Raw genomic sequence first — 24,274 nt, forward strand, 5'->3', positions numbered from 1 at the left:
GGCAGGGTACAAGATCAACATACAAAAATCAGTTGGATTCCTCTATACTAATAATAATGACAGAACTGAAAAGGAAATTAAGAAAGCAATACCATTTACAATAGCTGCTCAAAGGATGCAATATCTAGGAATAAATATAACCAGAGAAACAAAGGACCTATACAAAGAAAACTACAAAACACTACTACAAGAAATCAACAGAGACTTAAAAAAATGGACGAATGTACCATGCTCCTGGATAGGAAGACTTAACATTGTGAAAATGTCAATACCATCCCAAGCAATCTACACATATAATGCAAACCCAATCTAAATTCCAACAACATTCTTCAAAGAGATGGAAAAAAAAACCAATTACAAACTTTATATGGAAAGGAAAGAGACCCAGGATAAGCAAAACACTGCTTAAGAAAAAGGAGTCTTCATATCACGTATCAATGCTATCCCCTCTGTATGCAGGGTAGATAGGGACGGGCAACTTAGATACTGACTACCTAAAATAAGGGGACGATAAAGGCATGAAGTGACTGGCTTACACTTTTTCAAGAGGGAGTTTAGTTTAAGAGTGTGTGGAGGAAGATAGAGTCCCCACTGAATAGTGTTCATCTTGTCTAGATGGGTCTAGTGAAGAGATGGTGATAAGATTCTTATGACTGAGTAGTGAGTAATTGTTATTATAACTAATTGCAATTGTCACAGCTGAAAATGTGGAAGTTTTGTAACAGAAAAAAGGGAGTAGTTAATCTTACATTCCAGAAACAGAGGACCCTAGGACCATCAAAGGAGAAGAGCACAAGCAGAATGCAGGACCCTATCCAGAGAAGCAGCGACACCCGAAATGGAGGCAGGGTATAATTACATGGAGAGAGGGAGCAGCTGAGGATTCTAGACACATGGAAAGAGAAGGACTGAGTGCTGGTGCCAAAGAGGCAGGCTTGCAGAATGTGCCCTTTGGTTGTTTAAATTATTATATAGTCCTGAGTGTTTTTGTGTACATTCCCCACCCAAAACCAAAAAAAAAAACAGAGGGAATGGAAGCAAATACTGTTAAATGATGGTGCACGGAGAAGATTGTAATCATTGCAATGAAATGATGGTGTAAAGCCGATGTTCTCCCATGTAAACTATCACTCTGTTCACAATTAAATACATATTTTTTAAAGTGAAGGACAGGAATTGACAGCTGAAGACACAGCATAAGCCAAGGTGAAGGCACATAAATCAGTGTGTATGAAAATGAAGGGAATGTTGTGAGTAGAGATGGAGGGTGACAGAGAAAGGAGATAGGAGCCTGATTCTGAAGAATTTCGCATGATCTAAAGAGAACATGTGACTTGGCCAACTGATTGGAAGAGATCTATGTGTGTGCTCATTCCAAAGAGAAGAGATGCAATGGAATATAGAAACCATCTAACAATGTTATTACTATCATATGCAAGTGAATGTTTGCTAAAGGTAATTTAAGAAATGATTGCAATAGTACATTGATAGGGAACTGTCATAAATTCAATCTGGATTCAAAAGAGGACATAGAATTCGGATATCATTGCTGATGTTAGATGGATCTTGACTGAAAGCAGAGACTATCAGAAAGGTGTTTTCTTGTGCTTTATTGACTATGCTAAGGCTTTCTACTGTGTGGATCATGACAAGCTATGGATAACATTGTGGATAATGGATATTCCAGAACACTTAATTGTGTTCATGTGGAATCTATACGTAGACCAAGAGGCAGCTATTAAAACTGAATTAGGGGATACTGAATGGTTAAGAATCAGGAAACTTGTACACCAGGGTTGTATCCTTTCTTCATACTTATTTAATCTGTATTTTGAGAAAATGATCTGAGAAACTGAATTATATGAAGAAGAATGTGGCATCAGGATTGGAGGAAGACCTAGTAACAGCTGAGACATGTGGATGATATTACCTTGCTTACTGGAAGCAAAGAGTAATTAAAATACTGATGAAGATCAAAGACTACAGTCTTCAATATGGATTGCACCTCAATATAAAGGAAAATAAAAATTCTCACCACTGGACCAATATACAACATTGAGGAAAATGGAGAAAAGATCGAAATTGTCTAAGACTTCATTTTGCTTGGATCCACAATCAACACTCCTGGAAGCAGCAGTCAAGAAATCAAAGGATTTTGCTTTAGGCAAATCTGCTGCAAAATACCTCTTTAAAGTGTTAAAAGGCAAAGATTTCAGTTTGAAGACTAAGGTGTTCCTGATCCAAGGAATGGTATTTTCAGTTGCCTCGTATGCATGTGAAAGTTGGACAATGGATAAGGAAGACATAGCAGAACTGATGTATTTGAATTATGGTGTTGAAAAAGAATATTAAAAGTACCATAAACTGCCAGAAGAACAAATCTGTGCTGGAACTACAGCCACAATACTCCTTAAGTGCCAGTATAATGAGACTTTGTTTCTCATATTTCAAACATGGATCAGGAGGGACCAGTCTCTGGAGAAGACCGTTATGCTTGGAAGAGTGATGGGTCAGCAAAAAAAGAGGAAGACCCCAATGAGATGGGTTGAAACAATGGCAACAGCTGTGGGTTCAAATGCAACAGTTGTGATGATGGGTCAGTATCTCGTAGTGTTTTGTTCTGTTGTGTGTAGGGTGGCTCTCTTGTTGCTTGGTGGCATCTAACAAAAACAACAACAGAAGAATGTGAACTTTATTCCATAGACATTGGGGAACCATTTTTTAAGTGGGAGAGTGCCATGGTCAGACATGGAACTAGGCAGTATCCATCTGGTCCTGTGTGATGTGCGTGTAGGGTGTTTGGGCCTGGGAGTAGAAGGATAAGGTAGGAAACTGTTGTAATCACTTGGTCTACTGCAGTGTGGTAAGGATGCTATTGTAATTGTTGTAGCTAGGTGCTGCCAAATCAGTTCCAACTCATCGCAACCCTTTATAGGATTTTCGAGGAGTGGCTAGTTGGTTTGAACTGCTGACCTTGTGGTTAGCAGTCCAGTACTTATCCACCGTGCCAGTATGTAGCATACTTGGGACATCAAACACTGGAAGGAAATTTACTAACAAGGGATGATGGATCATTTTTCTTCTATGTGAATTTATTTTCGACATTAATTATGCATTACCAATATAAGTTTTTTTTTTTTTTTTCTTCAGTATTAAATACATTTGGTTTGTTGACTAAACCCTACAATGTCAATGTTGAAAAGGAGTGTCCACCCTTATTGGCCTCTTGGCCAGGTTTGCAGTCTTCACTACTTCATGTAGGAGTCCTGGTGCAGTACTGCAGGATAAACACTGGACTGCTAACTGCAAGGTCAGCATTTCAAACCCACCATCCGCTCCTTAGAAACCCTATACAGGGTCAATGTGAGTCAGAACGGACTCGACAGCACTTAACTGAACAACAACTTCTTGTCTGACAATTTTTTTTAAAATGAAGATCCAAAAAAGATGTTCAGAGAAAATGTAACATATGCATCTTATCTGTACTAATTACATATTGTGAAAACATTTTATAGAAACATTTATTTCTAATTGGCATTACTAGATAATATATGTACTTCTAGATGATTGTGTCTTGACTCATCAGATTGCAGATTTAAAATAGTAAATGTATGTGAGACTTGTCAAAAGTAATTAAAGTGCAGTGTATATATAGAAGTAATTCTTTAAAATTTACTGGTGATTACTTAGAATGCTATTGATTAAGAGGGTCCCATAGCAAGATGACAAAGTACCAATTTAAAACATGTCATGCTCTGCTAATTGAAAAACAAATACTAAGTTTAGCAAGATAGTACTTGTCACTTCTCTATTCAAGGAGCACACTGCATGCTTCTCACTTCAGTGCCTCCGGCTGTGCCATTTCTGACCCAGGGCTGATGCTCCCCTTCACTGTTACTAGGAACCCTCTCCCTCTTAAGACCATCTGGAATGTCACTCCAGAAGGATTTTCCTGATATACCTGGGGAAAAAAAAACACTATTTCATGATCTGAATCCCACTCATTTTATTCGTATGGTCCAATAACCCTGTCAAAGTGCTTTCTGTACTTTGGATATTTTTCTATTTACTAATCAACTTCACTTATCTATATTTGGCCTGAAGCTCCCAGTACAGGCCATGCCATATTTTAGGAGTCAGTAAACATGGTATAAATGACTGAGTACTTATACTGTGGGATAAAGCACTGGACCGCAAGGTAGGTTTGAACTACAAGGTCGACAGTTCAAACTCACCAGCTGCTTCTTGGAAACCCTATACAGGGTTGCTTTGAGTTGGTACCAACATAATAGCATTTAACAACAACAACAACAACTACTACTTTGACTCATATATATTTATTGGAAGCTGGGAGCAAGTACATGTTGGTGGTGGACACCATATGTAACTATACCAGATGTTCCTGAAGCCAGAGTCAAATGTTAAAGGCCTATTATTTTGTACCCAGACAGCTGTAGTATGAATTGGGCTGCGAACCTTAAGGCCAGCAGTTCGAAACTACCAGCCGCTTTGCGGGAGAAAGATGAGGCATTCTGCTCCCGTAAAGATTTACAGCCTCGGAAACCCTGTACAGGGTCGCTATGGGTCGAAACAGACTCAACGGCACTTAACAACAACAACAACAACAGACAGCTGTAGTTGTTAAGAGGCCTCAGATGTTGTTGTTAAGTGCCGTTGAGTCAGTTCCAACTCATAAAGACCCTATATAGTGTTTCCTAGGAGCCACTGGTGAGTATGAACTGCCCATCTTGTGGTTCAAATCCACTTTGTGGTCCTGTGCTTAAACTACAGTGCCACACCAAGACTCCAAGAGGTCTCAGAAGATGTGAGTAAGTGAAAGTGACTGACCTTCATTTCTAATCAGGAAAATCAGATTCCAGTTTTTAGCTTCCAACTGAATTATTGAATGATTGAATAACATTTGGAAGTAGGACTTTGTTGTTGTTAAGTGCTGCCAATCCATTCTCTACCATTGCTATATGAACAGGGACAGGATCATAGCAACCATGTAAATGATTTCCAAGGAGCTGCTGGTGAGTTTGAACGTGACTTTGTGGTCCAGTGCATGATTCTGCAGTACCACAAATGAACAAGTCTGATATTTTAGCATGATTCAATTCACGTCCACAGTTTCAATTATCACCTATGTGCTGATTCATGATTCTCAGGTGTTTACCTTCAACCAAACCTTCATTCTAAGAAGTAAACAAAAATATTCAAGAGGTCATTTAACCTGTTAAGTCCCCAAGACACTTCACACCCTGCATGTACTAAACTGAACATGTGGGTCTTTCATCTAACACTAAAAAATGATCTTCTGCTTTGTGTTTCAGGAAATAGTGTCAGCCATGGGGTCATCTTTGTCTCTGTCAATTATCAAAACCAGTGGATTCTGATCCATAGTATCTCTGTCTGATCCCTACTCCCCATACTCACATTTATGGTCTTAATTCAAGTCATCATAATTTATTGTGTATAATTTTTACACTAGCCTCCTGATTTGTTATTTTACCAACAGTTCCTTCTTCCATCCAGATGATAAACAGTCATTCCTTTGGCTAAAAAGTTATAGGGTAAATTCCAAGCACCTTTATTATCATACCTCAACATAGCTCAGTAACGGTCAGCTCTGCTCTTTTATCATCAACACAACTGCTCTCTATCTGCACTTCATCTACCATGTACACCTAGCTCATTCCTTTGTCCACATGCCTTTCTCCATTTATCAAATTCCTGCTCATCCTCCAAGATTCATCTCAAAATAACTTTGCTGGGAAGTCTTTTATCACACACCAGACCATTTGTTGCTCTCTTAGCTGGGTTCCCTAAGCAATTTGCTCATCAAAAATTTTAACACATACTCCATTATTTTGTGATTTTTTCTTTTCAATCCATTCTCTACCATTGCTATATAAACAGGGACAGGATCTCATTCACACTTATAGCCATAATATCTAGTACTGTGACTAACTCACATTGTTGTTGTTAGGTGCCATTGAGCAGAACGAAACACTGCCCAATCCTGGGCCAACCTCACTACTGTTGCCACGCTTGAGTCCATCAATCCTGCTACTTGGCCAATCCGTCTCATTGGGGGTCTTCCTCTTTTTCTCTTACCCTCCACCTTACCAAACATGATATCCTTCTCCAGCGACTGGTCCCTCCTGACAATATGTCTGAAATATGAGAGACGAAGTTTGGCCATCCTGGCTTCCAAGGAACACTCTGGCTGCACTTGTTCCCAAACAGATCTATTGGTTCTTTTGGCAGAACTTTCAATATTCTGTTCCAACACCATAGCTCAAAACAACAGTAGAGAGACTAACTCACATAGGCACTGATAAATCATTTAACCATTCTCAGTCTGTTTCCTCATCTGTAAAATGGAAATAATAATCTCTTATTGACCTCAATTAAAAAAAAAATCTTTATTAGATGTTGCTTGTAAAATGCTCTGTAAATATGAGAAGCAGAAAAGGATAAAGCAGTGAGAAGTAACTGACTTTATGAATAAAGAAAATGATCTGTGAAATTGTATAATGACTAAGTCAAGGTCATCCAGCAGCTAATGGTAGTGCCTGGGTCTCCTGACTCGATGCCTTTTCCTTGCATCTCTCTACTTCTGGACGGCTCAGCTGAGTATTGCTTCAAAGGGCCTTCTTTTAGATCGCTTATTAACTGTTGTACCTATATCCTGGTTCAGACTTCAAGCTGTTTGGTTCCCTCAAAAAATCTTTAGATTCTGACTACTAATGAGAGAAACCCTCAAATATGCTTTAAGTGACGAATAGATCCATTTCTGTGTTTAGAATCTGGTTTTTAAGTTTGCGATCTTAAAGGAGATATCACTTAGAAAAATAAATTCTTGCTCCCTGATTTTTTTTCAGTCTGATGAAAATACTTTTTCACTTTCCTGCAGCTTATTTCATGGAGCTTATCTCCATATTTATGTTAAAATATGTGTCTTAAGTAGACCAAATATAAAGCTTCTGATGTGTTGTAGGAAGTTATTACGTGAATTCTTTGGAGTGTGAACATGAAGGAAAATTAATAATCAAATGAGAAAAGAAATAATCATCTGAAAACCTCTTGACCTGGCATCCTTAAGAGAGATGGAAACGTGCCCAAACCACTATTTTCAAAGATTAATATGTAAAAGAAGCTGGGAGAGCTAGTAACTCAATTGGCAAATCCCTGGTCTTTATCATGTGGAAGGCTGGTGGCTATATGCTATGTGTAGGTTCAAGCAATATATTATGAGTAAGTATTTTGTACTCATATTTCCAGGACCTGAGAGATAAAGAGAGCAATAGTGTTTATCATTTCAATGTGACCCTTCTGAGTTTTATAACCATTAATCAGTAAGCCTGATCTGGAGCCCAGAAAAATAAGACATTGCTGTTCTTGTATGTGGTAGAGTTGGTTCCGACTCATAGTGACCCTGCATAGGGTTTCTGAGGCTGTAAATCTTTATGGGAGCAGAAAGCCTCATCTTTCTCCCATGGAATGGCTAGTTGTACCGAACCGCTGACCTTGAGAGTAGCAGCCTGACTCATAATAATGACATTACCAGAGCTCCTTAAATAAGCAATTGCTGTTGTTGTTAAGTACTGTGGAGTTGGTTCCGACTCATAGTGACCCTGCACAGGTTTTCCGAGGCTGTAAATCTTTACGGGAGCAGATAGCCTCATCTTTCTCCAGCAGAATGCCTGGTAGTTTTGAACTGCCAACCTTGAAGTTAGCAGCCTGATTTGTAACCACTACACTAACAGAGCTCCTATATATAATAAGCCATTGTTGTTGTTAAGTGCTGTCGAGTCGATTCCAACCCATAGTGACCCTGTGTAGGGTTTCCAAGGAGCAGCTGGTGAGCTTGAACTGCTGACCTTGCGGTTCAAATGTTTTTGCAGTCTAGCACATTAACCCACAGTGCCATACCAGGACTGTATAATAAGCCATAATAATAAGCCATTATTATATATTAATTTTAGAAGGTAGGTATGGAAACTGAGAGATTATGAAAGAATGATCATGCTATCACATACTGGGTAGTACTTAGGAGTCCTGGTGTGGCACTGTATGATTAGCACTGGACTGATAACCACAAGGTCAGCAGTTCAAACCCACCAGCTGCTCCTTGGAAACCCTATACAGGGTTGCTATGAGTTGGAACCAACTCAACGGCACTTAACAACAACAACAGAAAATTTTAGCCCAGTCATTCTTTACAGTTGTTTAAATAATTGTTATTGTAAAGTGCCATTGTGTGAGTTCCAACTCTTAGTGACCCTGTGTAGGGTTACCGAGGAGCAGTTGGTGAGTCTGAACTGCTGACCTTGTACTTCAAACTGACTTTGCAGTCCAGTGCATTAATCCACAGCACCACACCAGGACTATAGACACACAATTTTAGTTTTTTTCATTTTCCAAGATCATGTATTATGTTACTTTGACCATAACCTGGACCTATACCCTCTGCTACTCCAGACTTATGGCTATGCGAGAGTTGGCCAAAGAGTACATTTAGCTCACACAATTTATTCCATTTTATTAAGAGCAGATGGAAAAATGTGTGACCTTCTGTTGCTCAGGCAGTATATGATAGGAAAGAAAGTCTATGCCAGGACATACAAAGAATATTTATTACAGGATTTCTTAATCTTGAGTTTGCATGTATAACATCTGTGGTAGATAATGTTCCCATAATTTTTAAATGGAAAAGGAAGAAAGATTTTTAGTTCATCAATGCCAAGTGAGATTTCTGGCTCATTACATCTTGAGTGGTAAAGATTTTTTTCACTTTGAAATCAAATGCAGTTCTCTCAATTTTCTCAATTGGCATTAACGAGTCTCTTATTTTGGATCCAGGGACTGTGATGGCATGTGCCAGCTTCTTATAATTCATGGGTTAATGGGAGAAGAGAAAAAAAAACAATTTTTCAAAACCCAAACTAAAATAGTCCAAAGCCTAAAAGAAAGTTGTTGTTTTTTTGAACAAAATAATTAATTAGTTGAATGTGGCTTTAGACTGTTCTTTTTTAAAATATTATGGGTGATATATATGTATGTGGGGTTGCTGGGCAAATGAGTAATCACTTTCAATGGCACCACTTTCATTCTGCTTACTTACATTTGTTACATACTGCTTAGTTACTTAATTGATATTTCAGAGATAGGAGTCTTTGATTATACAAATTAATCCAATCTTAGCAACTGAAAGGAACAGAGGGATGGTTATTATGAAGGCAGGAGGTTTTCTGCCCTTCATCAAAATAAAGTCCAAGTGGACTAAAAAGTTAAATACACAAAATTTAAATCATAGAAGTACTAGAAGAAAACATTAAAAAAAAATTTTTTTTTTGAACAATGTTCTACATCTTACTTTGCTGATGAGCAACTGGAATCTTTAAAGCTCATGAGTGACCATGTACAGGTCTGTCCCTATGTGGAGAAAATAAGAGTGATGAAAACTGAAGATTCTCAGAAACAATTAGTGCCACAGACTAATGGACCCCAAAAACATCAGTCTCCACAACCCTGAGGCCATTAGAAGTAGATGGTGCCTGGCTACCACTACCAACTATTTTGAAAGCATCCCATTAGAAAGTCCTGAGTCAAGTGGGAGAAAATGTGGAACAAAACTCAAAATCATAAAAAAGACCAGAGACTATAGCCCTTAGTCACTCTTCAGGTCTGAAACAAAACTCACCTTCATGGGTCACTTTTCAGCCAAATAATAGATAGGCATTTAGGGGGAGCAACAACACTAGTGAAGTACGCACATCATAGAAGGATCAACCATTCAGAATAAAAAGAGCAGCAGTTACCCAATGACAAAATTCAAAAGCATTGAGAAAGAAGACAGAATTAAAATAAGAAACACAGGGAGGAGATGAAACAAAGTGTCTGATTTGGTGAATGTAAAACCAATTATTTACTCTGTAAACCTTCATGCAAGTTACAATAAAAAGAAAAAAAACAACAACCCAAAAACCTTTGATCAGGTAAGACCTTTAAGTATAACATGAAATCTGGAGATCGTAACTCAAAAGAGTCATACTCTTTGACCAAGTAATTCCATTTTGAGTTTATCCTAAAGATGTGCTCAAAGAAATGCATAGAGTTATATGTACAAGGATGTTCAATGCAGAACTGTGTTTAAAAAGAAAAACAACTACAAAGCAAAAACAAAAAATTCTAAATGTAACCTAAGTGTCCATCTGTAAGGGAGTGTTACATAAATTGCAGTTCATATTGTTCAGATATGCTTTGGAACACTAAAACTGTTGGGAAAATGAACTAAACTTGTAGATACTGATATGGAAAGATGTTTCTGCCAGATTTTATGTAGTAAAAAAAATAAAATCATAGAACTGAATGTAGAGCATATTTTGGTATGTTTAAAGCAAAAAGATATTTGTGTATGTGTATGTAACCATACCAGTTACTGTAGACTCTGACTCATTGTGTCCCAACATGTATGAGTCAAAATATGCTCCATAGGTTTTCCAATGGCTTCTTTTTCAGAAGTAGATCAGTAGGCCTTTCATTGGAGGTGCCTCTGGGTAGACATGAACCTTCAATTGTTTTGTTAGCAGCCTAATATGTTGACCATTTGCATCAGTATACACATATCTGCTGCCATGGGGTCAATTCTGACTTATAGCAAGCCTATAGGACAGCCAGTCTCACCTTTCTCCTGAGGAGCAGCTGGTGAGTTTGAACTGCCAGCCTTGCAGTTAGCAGACCAATATTTAAACCACTGTACCACCAGGGCTCCCTAATATACACATATATACATATATATGACTATCTACGCATAAAGGTTTTGTGTCCAGGCATGAGATAAATTATTAATAAGACTGAGACTGGGCTAAGGGAAGGTGTTTAGGAAAGGGGGCCTTAGTTTTCACTATACGTTATTGGGTCATGTCTGAATATCTTTCTTATTATGTTGTTGGTATTTCTAGGTGCCATTGGGTTGGTACCAACTCATAGCGACCTTATGCACAGCAGAACGAAACACTGCCTGATCCTGGGCCAACCTTAAGTCCATCAATGCTGCCCCTTGGCCAATCCATCTTGTTGGGGGTCTTCCTTTTTTTCTCTGACCCTCCACCCTACCAAACATGATATCCTTCTCCAGTGACTGATCCCTCCTGACAATATGTCTGAAATATGAAAGGTGAAGTTTGGCCATCCTGGTCTCCAAGAGCACTCTGGCTGCACTTCTTCCAAAACGGATCTATTTGTTATTTTGGCAGCCCATGGAACTTTCAATATTCTCCTCCATCACCATAACTCAAAAACATCAATTCTTCTATGGTCTTCCTTATTCACTGTTCAGCTTTCACATGCATATGAGGTTATTGAAAATAACATGGCTTGGGTCAGGTGCACCTTACTCCTCAAGCTGACGTCTTTGCTCTTTAACACTTTAAAAAGGTCATGTGCAGCAGATTTGCCTAATTCAATACAGCGTCTGCTTTCTTGGCTGCTGCTTCCTTGAGTGTTGATAGTTGATCCAAGAAGAATGAAGTCCTTGACAACTTCAATCTTTTCTCCATTGATAAGAATGTTGTTTACTGGTCCAGTGGTGAGGATTTTTGTTTTCTTTACATTGAGATGCAATCCATACCGAAGGCTGTGCTTTTTGAGTTTCATCAGTAAACTTTTAAAGTCCTCTTCACTTTCAGCAAGCAAGGCTATATCATCTGCATATCGTAGGTTGTTAATGAGTCTTCCTCCAGTTCTCATGCCACATTTTTCTTCATATAACCCAGCTTCTTGGATTATTTGCTCAGCATACGGGTTGAATAATTATGGTGAAAGAATACAACCCTGTCGCACACCTTTCTTAATTTTAAACCATTTGGTGTTCCTGTGTTCTGTTTGAACAACTGCCTTTTGGTCCATGGAAACATTCCTCATGAGCACTATTAAGTGTTCCAGAATACTCATACTTCAAAATGTTGTCTGTAGCTTGTCATGATCCTAACAATTGAAATCCTTTGTGTAGTTAATAAAGCACAGGTAAACATCTTTCTGATAGTCTCTGCTTTCAGCCAAGATCCATCAAACATCAGCAATGATATTCCTTGTCCCACAGCCTCTTCTGAACCCAACTTGAACCTCTGGAAGTTCTCTGTCAATATATGCTTGTAGCCATTTCTGTATTATCTATATACCTCTCATTATATAGATCCTTAATTAACATACTTAAAAAAAGATGAGTGATTTCCTTATTTGTTCTTATTTATTTTAAAGGAGAAACCAAACCCTTTACCACTTCAGGTTTACTTCCTACATTTGACAGGGGACTCCAACTAATTATAGACCTAGCAGCTCAGTGGGACTATAGATTATTATCAAGGTTTAGTTCTTATACACATTATGGCTTAATTCAAGCAAAATGGATTAACTATATCTGGTTCATATTACATAAGTCATTTTAAAAACAAATCTCTAATCTTAGTACTCTTTCTTGTTAATCCACAGGAAATATAGAAACAGCCATCAGCATTCTTTCCTAATGACTGTTCAGGCAATTATCCACATTCTGTTAGCTTTTTCACTCCCGACTTCAATACTTCTTTCTTTAACCTTAATGTGAGATGTCCTGAGGTCCTCTAAGAGTCTTTAAAGCATAACCTCAGCAAAGAATTATAAAATTTCCATCCTGGAACAGCTAATATTGAAGCTGGATAAGACTCTGTCCACCTGGTCTACCTGTATGCTGAACTGGACTAGTGAATGGATGTGGGCTTTATATCCTACAGGGAGGTCAGCAGACTATCAAGGGTCCCAGAAATTTGTATACTAATTCTGACCAGATCTGCCAATTACTAGGGTTGAGTGAGAAGAAGCCTTTTGAAATATGAGATCACACTTCTTTCTAAATCCCTCATCAGCCTTTGGAAATTATGGGTCCTGTTTTGGAGTGACACTGGAAATCAGGTCTTGGTCTTCCCATCTTTTTCTCCCTGACCAAGACCCAGAGCACCCCTTTTCCATTCCCACCTGCAGACTTGACCACTTCCTCAGTCCCTTGGCTCTTCCTCACCCTAAAGCAGGCTGTAGATATTTCTACAGTGAATTCACTCAACTGTCAGAGATTTCATTTTATTGATTGTTACACTGAATTTTTCTAGTAATTGGTATTTATGAGGGGTTGATATGATGTGAGTGAAATACCAATATCACAGTTTTCAATGAGGAAACCAGAATTCCAAGTTGCAAATACAGTACTGTCACAACTGTATAAGATAAATAAACCTATAAACAGAAAACAATATATTGAATGATGATTCACAGAGGAGGTTTGAAATGATGTTAATGAAATGATGGTGTAAAGCTGATGTTCTCCCATGTAAACTATCACCAGTTCACAATACAAAAACAAAACACAGAAAACAATAACAGGATCTTTCTACTAGATAATAATAGGTCATAGAATGAAGTAAGTTATACTGCAGTATTTGTGGAGAAATAGTCAGAATGTTAGAATGGAATAGAAAGCCCATAATTGCTGCACAACAGAGGTGGAGAAAGGTTAGATTATATAATAGATGGTGTTGGGAAACTAATCATACAGATAAAAACAAATTCCGATACAAATTTATCTTATATACAAAAATAAATGCCAATTGTACTAGAGACTTGAAATCAGTGATATGAAGGCAGTGGAAAAATAAATGTTGGAGAATATCTTTGTGATCTTAAGTAGGAACGGATGTTTTAAAACTAAGTGCACAAACCATAGGAGAAACATTGATGGATTTGAAAGCTTCAAAAATAAGGATTTCTGTTCAACACAGGATGCCATAGATAAATTTAACATGAGTGACAGACTAGGAGAAGTTATTTGCAATTTCTAAAATAGACAAAGAGCTAGTATTTAGAATATATAAGGAACTCCTCAAAGTTAACTTAAAAAATTGCCAAAATAAACCCCCAAACCAAACCCACTTCAATCAAATCAGTTCTAACTCGTTGTTGTTGTCAGGTGCCATCGAGTCGGAACTGACTCATAGCGATCCCATGCACAGCAGAACGAAACAATGTTCGATCCTGGGCCAACCTCACTACCGCTGCCACACTTGAGTCCATCAATGATGCCACCTGGCTGATCCATCTCGTTGGGGGTCTTCCTCTTTTTCTCTGACCCTCCACCCTACCCAGCATGACATCCTTCTCCAACGACTGTTTCCTCCGGACAATATGTCCAAAGTAGGAGAGACGAAGCTTAGCCATCCTGGCCTCCAAGGAGCACTCTGACTGCACTTCTTCCAAAACAGATCTATTGGTTCTTTTGGCAGTCCATGGCACTTTCAGTATTCTCCTCCAACTCAAAGGCATCAATTCTTCTACGATCCTCCTTATTCACTGTCCAGCTTTCGCATCCATATGAGGCTATTGAAAACACAATGGCCTGGGTCAGGCGCACCCTAGTCCTCAAGCTGACATCTCTGCTCTTCAACACTTTAAAAAGTTCCTGTACAGCAGATTTGCCCAGTGCAATACGTCGTCTGATTTCTTGACTGCTGCTTCCGTGAGTGTTGATAGTTGATCCAAGAAGAATGAAGTCCTTGACAACTTCAATCTTTTCTCCATTGATAAGAATGTTGTTTATTGGTCCAGTGGTGAGGAATTTTGTTTTCTTGACATTGAGATGCAATCCATATCGAAGGCTGTGCTCTTTAATCTTCATAAGTAAATGTTTCAAGTCCTCTTCACTTTCAGCGATCAAGGTTGTATCATCTGCATATCTAACTCATTGCCATCCCTTATATGGTTTGCAAGGCTGTAAATCTTCATAGGAGCAGAAAATCTCTTATTTCTCCTGAGGAGTGGCTGGTGGGTTTGAACTGTTGACATTTGGGTTAGGAGTCCAGGATAACCTACAGAGCCAACAGGGCTCCTTATTCCAAAATAGAAGTCTAGTTTAAAAGTAGACAAAGAATAACCATTTGCCATCAATTGAACTCTGACTCATGGTGACCCCATGTGTGTCAGAGTAGAACTGTACCCTATAGAGTAGCTGATTATGTGGAATAGGTAACCAGACCTTTCTTCTAAGGTGCTTCTGGATCCCAATATCTGACCTTTTGGTTAGCAGCTAGCTGAGTATTAACCATTTGAAGCCCCCAGAAACTCCAGGCAAAGAAACAATGGTGGTGATGGTGTTTGTATATCCTGTATAGGGTTTCTGAGGTTATAAGTCTTTATGCCTCATCTTTCTCCCACAGCATGGCCAGTGCATTCCAATTGCTGACCTGTGAATCACAGCTAAATATGGAACACTCTACATTATGAAATAAAGCACTGGACCACAAGGTCAGTTTGAACTGCGTGGTTGGTGGTTCAAATTTAGCAGCTACTCCTCAGAAACCCTATGCAGGGTCACTATGAGTTGGAACCAACTCAATGGCATTTAACAACAATAAAGGCAAAGGATAAGATGTAATTCATAGAAAGGAGAAACTCACATCGCTAAAAAATTATTTGAAGCACTCAGCTTGCTAACAATGACAGAAATTAAAAATACTTCATATCCATCATACTGGCAAACACTAGAAAGCAGGATAATACCTAGAGCTAATAACATGTGGCAAACAAAAGTCCATGAGGGGATGCAGATTAGGGCATGCCTACAAGGGAGCAATATGCAAATGCTTCTTGAAATTGACAATGGGCATTCCTTCCTGGGTATGTAATTCAAGATCCTTTAAATAGGATCATGTGTAATAATAAATTAGAGGCAATCTAGGTGTCCATCACAATGCAACCTCACTAGGCCTTTATGGAACCCTGGTGACATAGTGACCAAAGTGTTAGTTTGCTAACCAAAAGGCAAGTCAAACCCAAACACCATATATACACATAAACTTTTGCAGAATTCCCAGTTGTACCTTTTTTTATTAAATCAAACATCAATCACCTCTCCTTTTTCCTCTTGAGTGAAGTTCTAGTTTTAGTAGTACCTTCTTTGGCTTCCCAGAATAACTGACTTCTGCTTATTCATCCTGTCCTGCTCTGAGACTCTGCATGGGTTCCTGGTCTCAGCATTCCCTAGTTCATCTCGGCAAGGTGTTCTCCCAACTTCAATTCAGAATTTAAAGAGATAAAAACAAAGGCAGATTTCAAGAAAGTCAGGCAACTATTCTGCAAAACTGCAACTATTTTTAGCAAAACTGAGTGCTTACCAAGGGAGAATTTGGGGTGCCCAGGAAAGCCTTGCCTGCTCTCAGTCTCATTTTGGCCTCACATTCTCAACACCCAAAGCTCTAAGGAAAGAGAGAGGGAAAGACTCAGAGCCTATTATTGCTGAATCATACTCCAGTTTATCATGATGTGGAGATAATATTTAACCATTTCCCTCTGCTTGGATGAAAAATTTACTTGGCTCATACAACCAACACAGGTAGAAAAATGCCCTCAGAACCTGGAAAATTGTTGATATTTAGTGCCATTGAGTTGGTTCTGACTCATAGCGACCCTATATCAAGTTTCCAGGAAGCGGTTGGTGAGTTTGAACCACCTACCATGTGGTTGGAACTGACCCTTTAATCCAGTGCTTTATCCCACAGCACCACAGATAGATTAAAATAAAACAAAATCCTTACCATTTTGGAGTTATCCCTTCTGAAGCCACTTTCCAATGCCTCTGTGCTGTCTGCTTTGTTGAAGCCTAGGACATACTCTGACTACCTTAAAAGGTGAAAGTGAAAAATGGGTTCTGCATCATTCTTCTGCCCTACTTCTACTCCACTGGACTTCTTCTATGAAAGAGAAGATCCAGAGCTGTCACTAATTTGTGTCCATCTCAACACAAATTTGATGCATTCGACACTAATGACTGAAGACCAGAAGAGTTGTGGGGCAACATCAAGAACATCATACATGAAGAACGTATATTTAAAAAACAGGAAAGAAAGACCAAAACTCATGTCAGAAGAGACTCTGAAACTTGCTATTGAATGTACAGAAGTTAAAGCAATGAACAGAAATGATAAGGTAATAGCTGAACAGAAAATTTCAAAGGGCAGATAGAGAAGGAAAAGTAAAGCATTATTATGAAATGTGAAAAGACCTGGACTTAGAAAATAAAAAGAGTAGAACATGTTCAGCATTTCTCAAGCTAAAAGACCTGAAGAAAATTCAAGCCTCAGGTTGCTATACTGAGGATTCTATAGGCAAACTATTGAATGATGCAAGAAGCATCAAAAGAAGATCAAAGGGATACAAAGAATCACTGTACCAAAACAAAACAAAACAAAAACTGGCTCATGATCAACCATTTCAAGAAGTAACATATGATCAAGAACCATTGGCACTGAAGGAATAAGTCCAAGGTGCATGGGAGGCATTGACGAAAAACAAGGCTCCAGGAACTGAAGGAATACAAAGTAAAATGTGGCAACAAACTGTTGCAGTGCTGTGCCAAGAAATTTGGAAGGCAGCTACCTGGCCAATTGTTTGGAAGAGATCCCATGCCAAATAAAGTTAACCCAATGGAATGCAGAAAACATAGTCAATATCGCTACAAGTAAAAGGTTGCTTAAGATAATTCAACAACAGTTGCTGAAGTACATAACAAGTAACTACCAGAAATTCAAGCTGGATTCAGAAGAGGATGTGGAACAAAATATATCATTGATGACATCAAATGGGTCTTGGCTGAAAGCAGAAAATACCAGAAAGATATTTACTTGTGTTTTATTGATTATGTAAAAGCATTAAACTGTGTGAATCATAATTAATTATGCATGACATTAGAAAGAGTGGCAATTCCACACTTAATTGTGCTCATGAGGAATTTGTACACAGACCAAGAGGCAGTTGTTGGAACAGAACAAGGGGATGCTGAATGGTTTCAAAGCAGGAAAGGTGTGCACCAGGGTTGTATCCTTTCGCCATACTTACTCAATCTGTACACTGAGCAAATAATCTGAGAAGCTGGATTATATGAAGAAGAAGGTGACATCAGGATTGAAGGAAGGGTCATCAACAACCTGCAGTATATAGATAACACAACCTTGTTTGCTGGAAGCTAAGAGGACTTGAAACACTTACTGATGAACATCAAAGACTGTAGCCTTCGGTACGCATTGCACTCTAAGTAAAGAAAGCAAAATCCTCAAAACTGGACCAATAAATAACGTGATAAATGGGAAAAAGATTCAAGTAATCACAGACTTATTTTGTTCAGATCCAGAATCAGTGGTCATGGAAGCAGCATTCACAAAACCAAAAGATGCATTGCATTAGACAAATCTGCTGCAAAAGACCTCTTTAAAAGGCAAAGATATCATTTTAAGGATTAAGAAGCACCTGGCCTAAGTCACAATATTTCCACTTGCCTCATTTGCATGAGAAAGCTAGACAATAAAAAAGGAAGACTGGAGAAAAATTGATGCATTTGAATTGTGTTGACAAAGACTACTGAATATACCATGGACTTTTAGAAGAATGAAAAATTCTGTTTTGAAAGAAGTACAGTTGGATTGCTCCTTGGAAGTAGGGATGATGAGACTTTGTCTCTAGGACTTTGGTCATGTTTTCAGGAAGGACCAGTGCCTGGAGAAGGACATCATGTTTGGTAAAGTGGAGGTTAGTTAAAAAGAAGAAACCCCTCAACAAGATGGAGTGACATAATAGCAACAAAAATGAACTCAAATATAACAACTACTGTGAGGATGCTACAAGACCTAGTGTTTATTGCACACTGAGTCGCTATAAGTCTGAACCAAAACTATGGCAACCTAATAACAACAACATTATGGTTAGTTTATATAGCACTGTAATCATTAGAAGACGAACCTCACCATCTACTTCTAAAAATAAGTGGCCACTGAAAGCCTTACGAATAGCTATGCAAATTGTCGATATTGTTCCAGAAGATGAGCCTATCATGTTGGAAGGCATTCAAAATACTACCAGGTATAGCTGCCACCTCAAAGTAGAGTCAAAAGCTATCAGGACCTTCATTTGCTAATGTGACATGAATCAAAATGAGAAGAAACAGCCACAAATATCCATTAATACTTGGAGCATGGGATATATCAAGTATTACTCTAGGGAAAATTGGAATTAATCAAAAATGAAATGGAATGCATGAAGATTTATATCCTTGGCATTAATGAGCTGAAATGGTCCAGTATTGGAACAAACATATATTCAAGATGTATTGATGTTTACTAGTGATTGGACTGGAAGAACTGGAAACAAGAAAGATCAATAATTGGAAAATATGACCTTGATGATACTAACAATGCAGGAGCTGGTGTGATAGACTTTTGCAAGAACAATGACTTGTTCACTGCAAATCTTGTTTTTCAACAATGTGTTCTTGTTGTTGTTAGGTGTCATCGGCTCAGTACCAACTCATAGTGACTTTATGCACAACAGAACAAAACACTGTCCTGTCCTGGGCTAACCTCATAGTCATTGCTATGCCTGAACCCATCTCTTCTGCCATTGTGTCAATCCATTTCATTGGGGGGTCTTCCTCTTTTTCTCCGACCCTCCACTTTACTAAACATGATATTGTTCTCCAGGGACTGGTCCCTTCTGACAACATGTCAGAAATATGAGAGATGAGTCTGGCCATCCTGGCTTCCAAGGAGCACTCTGACTGTAATTCTTCCAAAAAAGATCTGTTTGTCCTTTTGGCAGTCCATGGTACTTTCAATATTCTTCTCCAACACCATAACTCAACAACATACATGGCAACTATACACATGTATCTCACCAGGTGGAATTCACAAGAATTAAATGGACTCCATCTGTGGAAAGAGACTATGGAGAAACTCAATAGCATCAGTCAGAAGATGGCCAGGGAAAGACCATGGGAACAGACCATGGGTTTTTCACATGCAAATTCAAAGTTGAAGTTGAAGAAAATTAAAACAAGTCCAGGAAAGCCCAAATACAACCTTGAGTATATCTCACCTGAACTTAGAGACCATTTTAAGAATAGATTTGACACATTGAACTTAATGACCAAAGACCAAATGAGTAGTGAGATGATATCAAGGACATTATGCATGAAGAAAGCAAAAAGTCATTTAAAAGACAAGAAAGAAAGAAAAGAAGAAATTGCATGTCAGAAGAGGCTCTGAATTTACTCTTGAACATAGAATAAAGAAAATAGAAGAAATGATGATGTAAAAGAGCTGAATAGAAATTTCCAAAGAGCAGCTCAATATGACAAAGTAAAATATTATTAATGAAATTCTGGAGTTAGACAATGGGAAAGAATATGCTTGGCATTTCTCAAGCTGAAAGAACTAGAGAAAAAAAATCAAACCTCAAGTTGCAACATTGAAGGACTCTATAGGAAAATCATAAGCTACCTCTGGAAATGGTTGAACATTAACCATTTCCTTTTGGTACAGTGACTCTGTGTATTCCTTCCATCTTCTCTTGATGCTTTCTGCATCATTCAATTATTTGCCCAGAGAATCTTTCAATAACAAGTTTTACTCCATTCATGTTATCATGGTCAATTCTACTTTGAGGAGGCAGCTCTTCCCCAGTCACATTTTGAGTGCCTTCCAACCTGAGGGGCTCATTTTCGGGCACTATATCTGACAGTGTTTCTCTGCTAGTCATAAGTTTTTTAGTGACTAAAGATTCAGAAGTAGTTCATCACTCTTTCTTCCTAGTCTGTTTTTGTCTGGAAGCTCATCTGAAACCTGTCCACCATGGGTGACCCTGCTGGTATTTAAATTACAGGAGGCATAGGTTTCAGAATCACAGCAACTCACAAGCCACCACAGTATGACAAACTGACAGATGAGTGGTGGCCGTTTGACTTTCAGTGAAAACTGTCACTTTAAATTTCGAGGAGATCTGTGCACATGCGTAGTAGAATCCTCAAGGGGTGGGGGTGTGGTCTCCATTCACTCAGGCATTCCCTCTAGTCAACAGAATGGAGGTGAGCAGACAGCCAGAGACCAATGAACAGATACCAAAAAAAGAATATCCACACATGTGTCTGCAGTCTTGTCAGGCGTCCGTGGCTGTTCTGATCCTTCTCCTACTTGGTCTCTCCCAAGATGGTGGCTCCGGGAGTAGCAATGGTTTTCTTGATTCTGCTACAAATTACCCTAGCTGTAAGCCTACCAATCTTCTAAATATTCCTTTATATGTGGTTCAGAGTTCTGGCACCATCCCCTAAGCCTGCTTGGTCTGGTATTCTGTGTTGTTGGTGATGGAGCTCCTCACTGCACATCTACCCGATCTGCCATCTTAGATGTAGAGGAATTGACAAAGAACAAGGTACCAGGAATTGATGGAATCAAAATTGAAATCTTTCAAGAAAGTGAGGTGGAACAGGAGGCACTCACTCATCTCTGCCAAGAAATTTGGAAGACAACTATCTGGCCGACTGATTGGAAGAGATCCATATTTGTGCCAATTCCAAAGAGAGGTGACCCAATGGAATGCGGAAATCATTGGACAATCTCTTTGATATCCCATGGGAATAAAGTTTTGCTAAAGGTAATACAGAAATGGCTACAATCATACATTGACAGAGAACTTCCAGAGGTTCAAGCCGGATTCAGAAGAGACCGTGGAACGAGGGATAACATTGCTGATGTCTGAATCTTGGCTGAAAGCAGAGAATATCAGAAAAATGTTTACCTGTGCTTTATTGACTACGCAAAGGCTTTCGATTGTGTGAATCATGACAAACTATGGACAACACTGCGAGTATGTGTATTCCAGAACACTTAATTGTGCTCATGTGGAATCTGTGCCTGGACCAAGAGGCAGTTGTTCGAAAAGAACATAGAACACTGAATGTTTTAAAATTAAGAAAGGTGTGCGACAGTGTTTGTATTCTTTTACCATACTTATTCAACATGTGTGCTGAGCAAATAATCTGAGAAGCTTGGTTATATGAAGAAAAACATGGTATCAGGATTGTAGGAAGACTCATTAACAACGTGCGATATACAGATGATAAAACCTTGCTTGCTGAAAGTGAAGAGGACTTAAAACATTTACTGATGAAGATCAAAGAGCACAGTCTTTGGTATGGATTATATCTCAATGTAAAGAAAACAAAAATCCTCACCACTGGACCAATAAACAGCATTGTTATCAACGGAGAAAAGATTGACGTTGTCAAGGACTTCATTCTTCCTGGATATCAACCCTCACAGAAGCAGCAGTCAAGAAATCAAAGGACGTATTGCATTACGCAAGTCTGCTGCACAAGACCTTTTTGAAGTGTTGAAGAGCTAAGATGTCCTTTGACACCAAAGATGTCAGGCACAGCTTGAGGACTAAGGTGTGCCTGACCCAAGCCATGGTATTTTCAATCTGGACAGTGAATAAGGAAGACCATAGAGGAATTATGCCTTTGAGTTATGATATTGGAGGAGAATATTGAAAGTGCCATGGGTTGGCTTCCAAAAGAACCAACAGATCCGTTTTGGAAGAAGTGCTCCTTAGAGGCCAAGATGGCCAAACTTTGTCTCTCATACTTTGGACATATTGTCAGAAGGGACCAGTCGCTGGAGAAGGATATCATGTTTGGTAGGTTGGAGGGTCAGAGAAAAAGAGGAAGACCCCCAATGAGATGGATTGGCCAAGTGGCAACATCGATGGACTCAAGTGTGGCAATGGTAGTGAGGTTGGCCCAGCGTTTTGTTCTGCTGTGCATAAGGTCACTATGGGTTAGTACCAACTCATTGGTACCTAACAACAACAGTAACAACATTGGAAAGAGATTTAATAATACAGGAAGCATCACAGGAAGATGGGAGGAATACACAGAAAACTATACCAAAAATAATGAGCTGATATTTAGCCATTTCAGCAAGTAGCATATGATCTATAACCAATGGTATTGAAGAAAGAAGTCCAAGCTGTACTGAAGGCATTAGCAAAAAGCAGGACTTTAGGAATTGATTGAATGCCAGTTAAGATGTGTTCAATAAATGGATGCAACCCTGGAAGCATTTACTCATCCATGCCAAGAAATTTGGTCCAACATGGCCAACAAATGGGAAAAATAAATATTTATTCACATTCCAAAGAAAGATATTCCAACAGAATGTGGAAGTTATTAAATGATCTCATTACTATCACATGCCACTAAAGTTTTGCTGAACAGAATTAAAAAATGATTATATTAGTACATTGACAAGGAACTGCTAGAAATACAAATTAGATTTAGAAGAGGACATGGAACTAGGAATATCATAGCTGATGTCAGATGGATTTTGGCTGTAAGCAGAGAATGTCACAAAGATGTTTACCTGATCTATATTGACTATGTGCATCACAACAAATTATGGATAATATTGGGAAGAATGGGTAGTTTAGAACACTTAATTGTACTTATGTGAAATCTGTCCACAGCCAAACAGGCATTTAAATAGAACAAGTGTATGCAGTGTGGTTTTATAATCAGGAAAGGTGTGTGTCAGGGCTATATCCTTTCACCAAACTTATTCAATTTTTATGCAGAGCAAATTACTTGAGAAACTGGACTCTATGAAGAAGAATGTAGCATTAGGATTCCAGGAAAGCTCAACAGCCTGAAATATGCAGATGACCTAACCTTGCTTGCTGAAAGCCAAGAAGACTTGAACCATTTATTGATGAGATTCTTGCCTGAAACCCTAGAAGTAGAAAATATAACTTTAAGCATTGGTTATATATTGGTTGTGACCCAGTGAAAAATTGTCATTGAAGGACACATTAGCTAGCTCCTTTTCCTGTGATGTCAAAGACTCCAACCTTCAGTATAGACTACACCTCAACAAGTATTTTCAAAGCTGTGTCATTTAGCAAAATTATGATAAACAGAGAAAATGTTGAAGTTGTCAAGGGTTTCATTTTACTTAGATTCACAGTAAACACTCATGGAAGCAGCAGTGAGGAAATCAAATGGCATACTGGATTGGGCAAATGTATGAAAGACCTATTGGAGAAGAATTGATGCCTTTGAATTATTGTGCTGATGAAAGATATTGAATGAATATTACCACAGACTGTCAGGATAATAAACAATTCTATCTTGGAAGAGGAGCATGGTAGTTCCATAAGATAAACATTGCACTGCAAACCATGAGGTCCATGGTTCAAACCCATCAGCAGCTCCCTGGGAGAAAGATGAGACTTTCTGCTCCTGCGAAGATTTAAGGCCTTGGAAACTCTATACAGGGTCGCTGTGAGTTAGAACCAACTCGATGGCACTTAACAACAATCTTGGAAGAAGTACAGCCAGAATGCTCTTTAGGAGTGAGGATGA

The 24,274-nt window shown here is 38.7% G+C and overlaps 1 protein-coding gene across 1 annotated transcript in view; it reads right to left on the reverse strand.

Moving 5' to 3' along the window:
• Positions 1–24,274, reverse strand: part of TRPC7 (transient receptor potential cation channel, subfamily C, member 7) — a 227,663-nt gene that overhangs the window by 194,444 nt on the left and 8,945 nt on the right. The gene's annotated exons all lie outside the window — the stretch shown is intronic.

This window comes from Chrysochloris asiatica, unplaced genomic scaffold, assembly GCF_000296735.1.
Source record: "Chrysochloris asiatica unplaced genomic scaffold, ChrAsi1.0 scaffold00087, whole genome shotgun sequence".
In the NCBI taxonomy this organism is placed as follows: Eukaryota; Metazoa; Chordata; class Mammalia; order Afrosoricida; family Chrysochloridae; genus Chrysochloris; species Chrysochloris asiatica.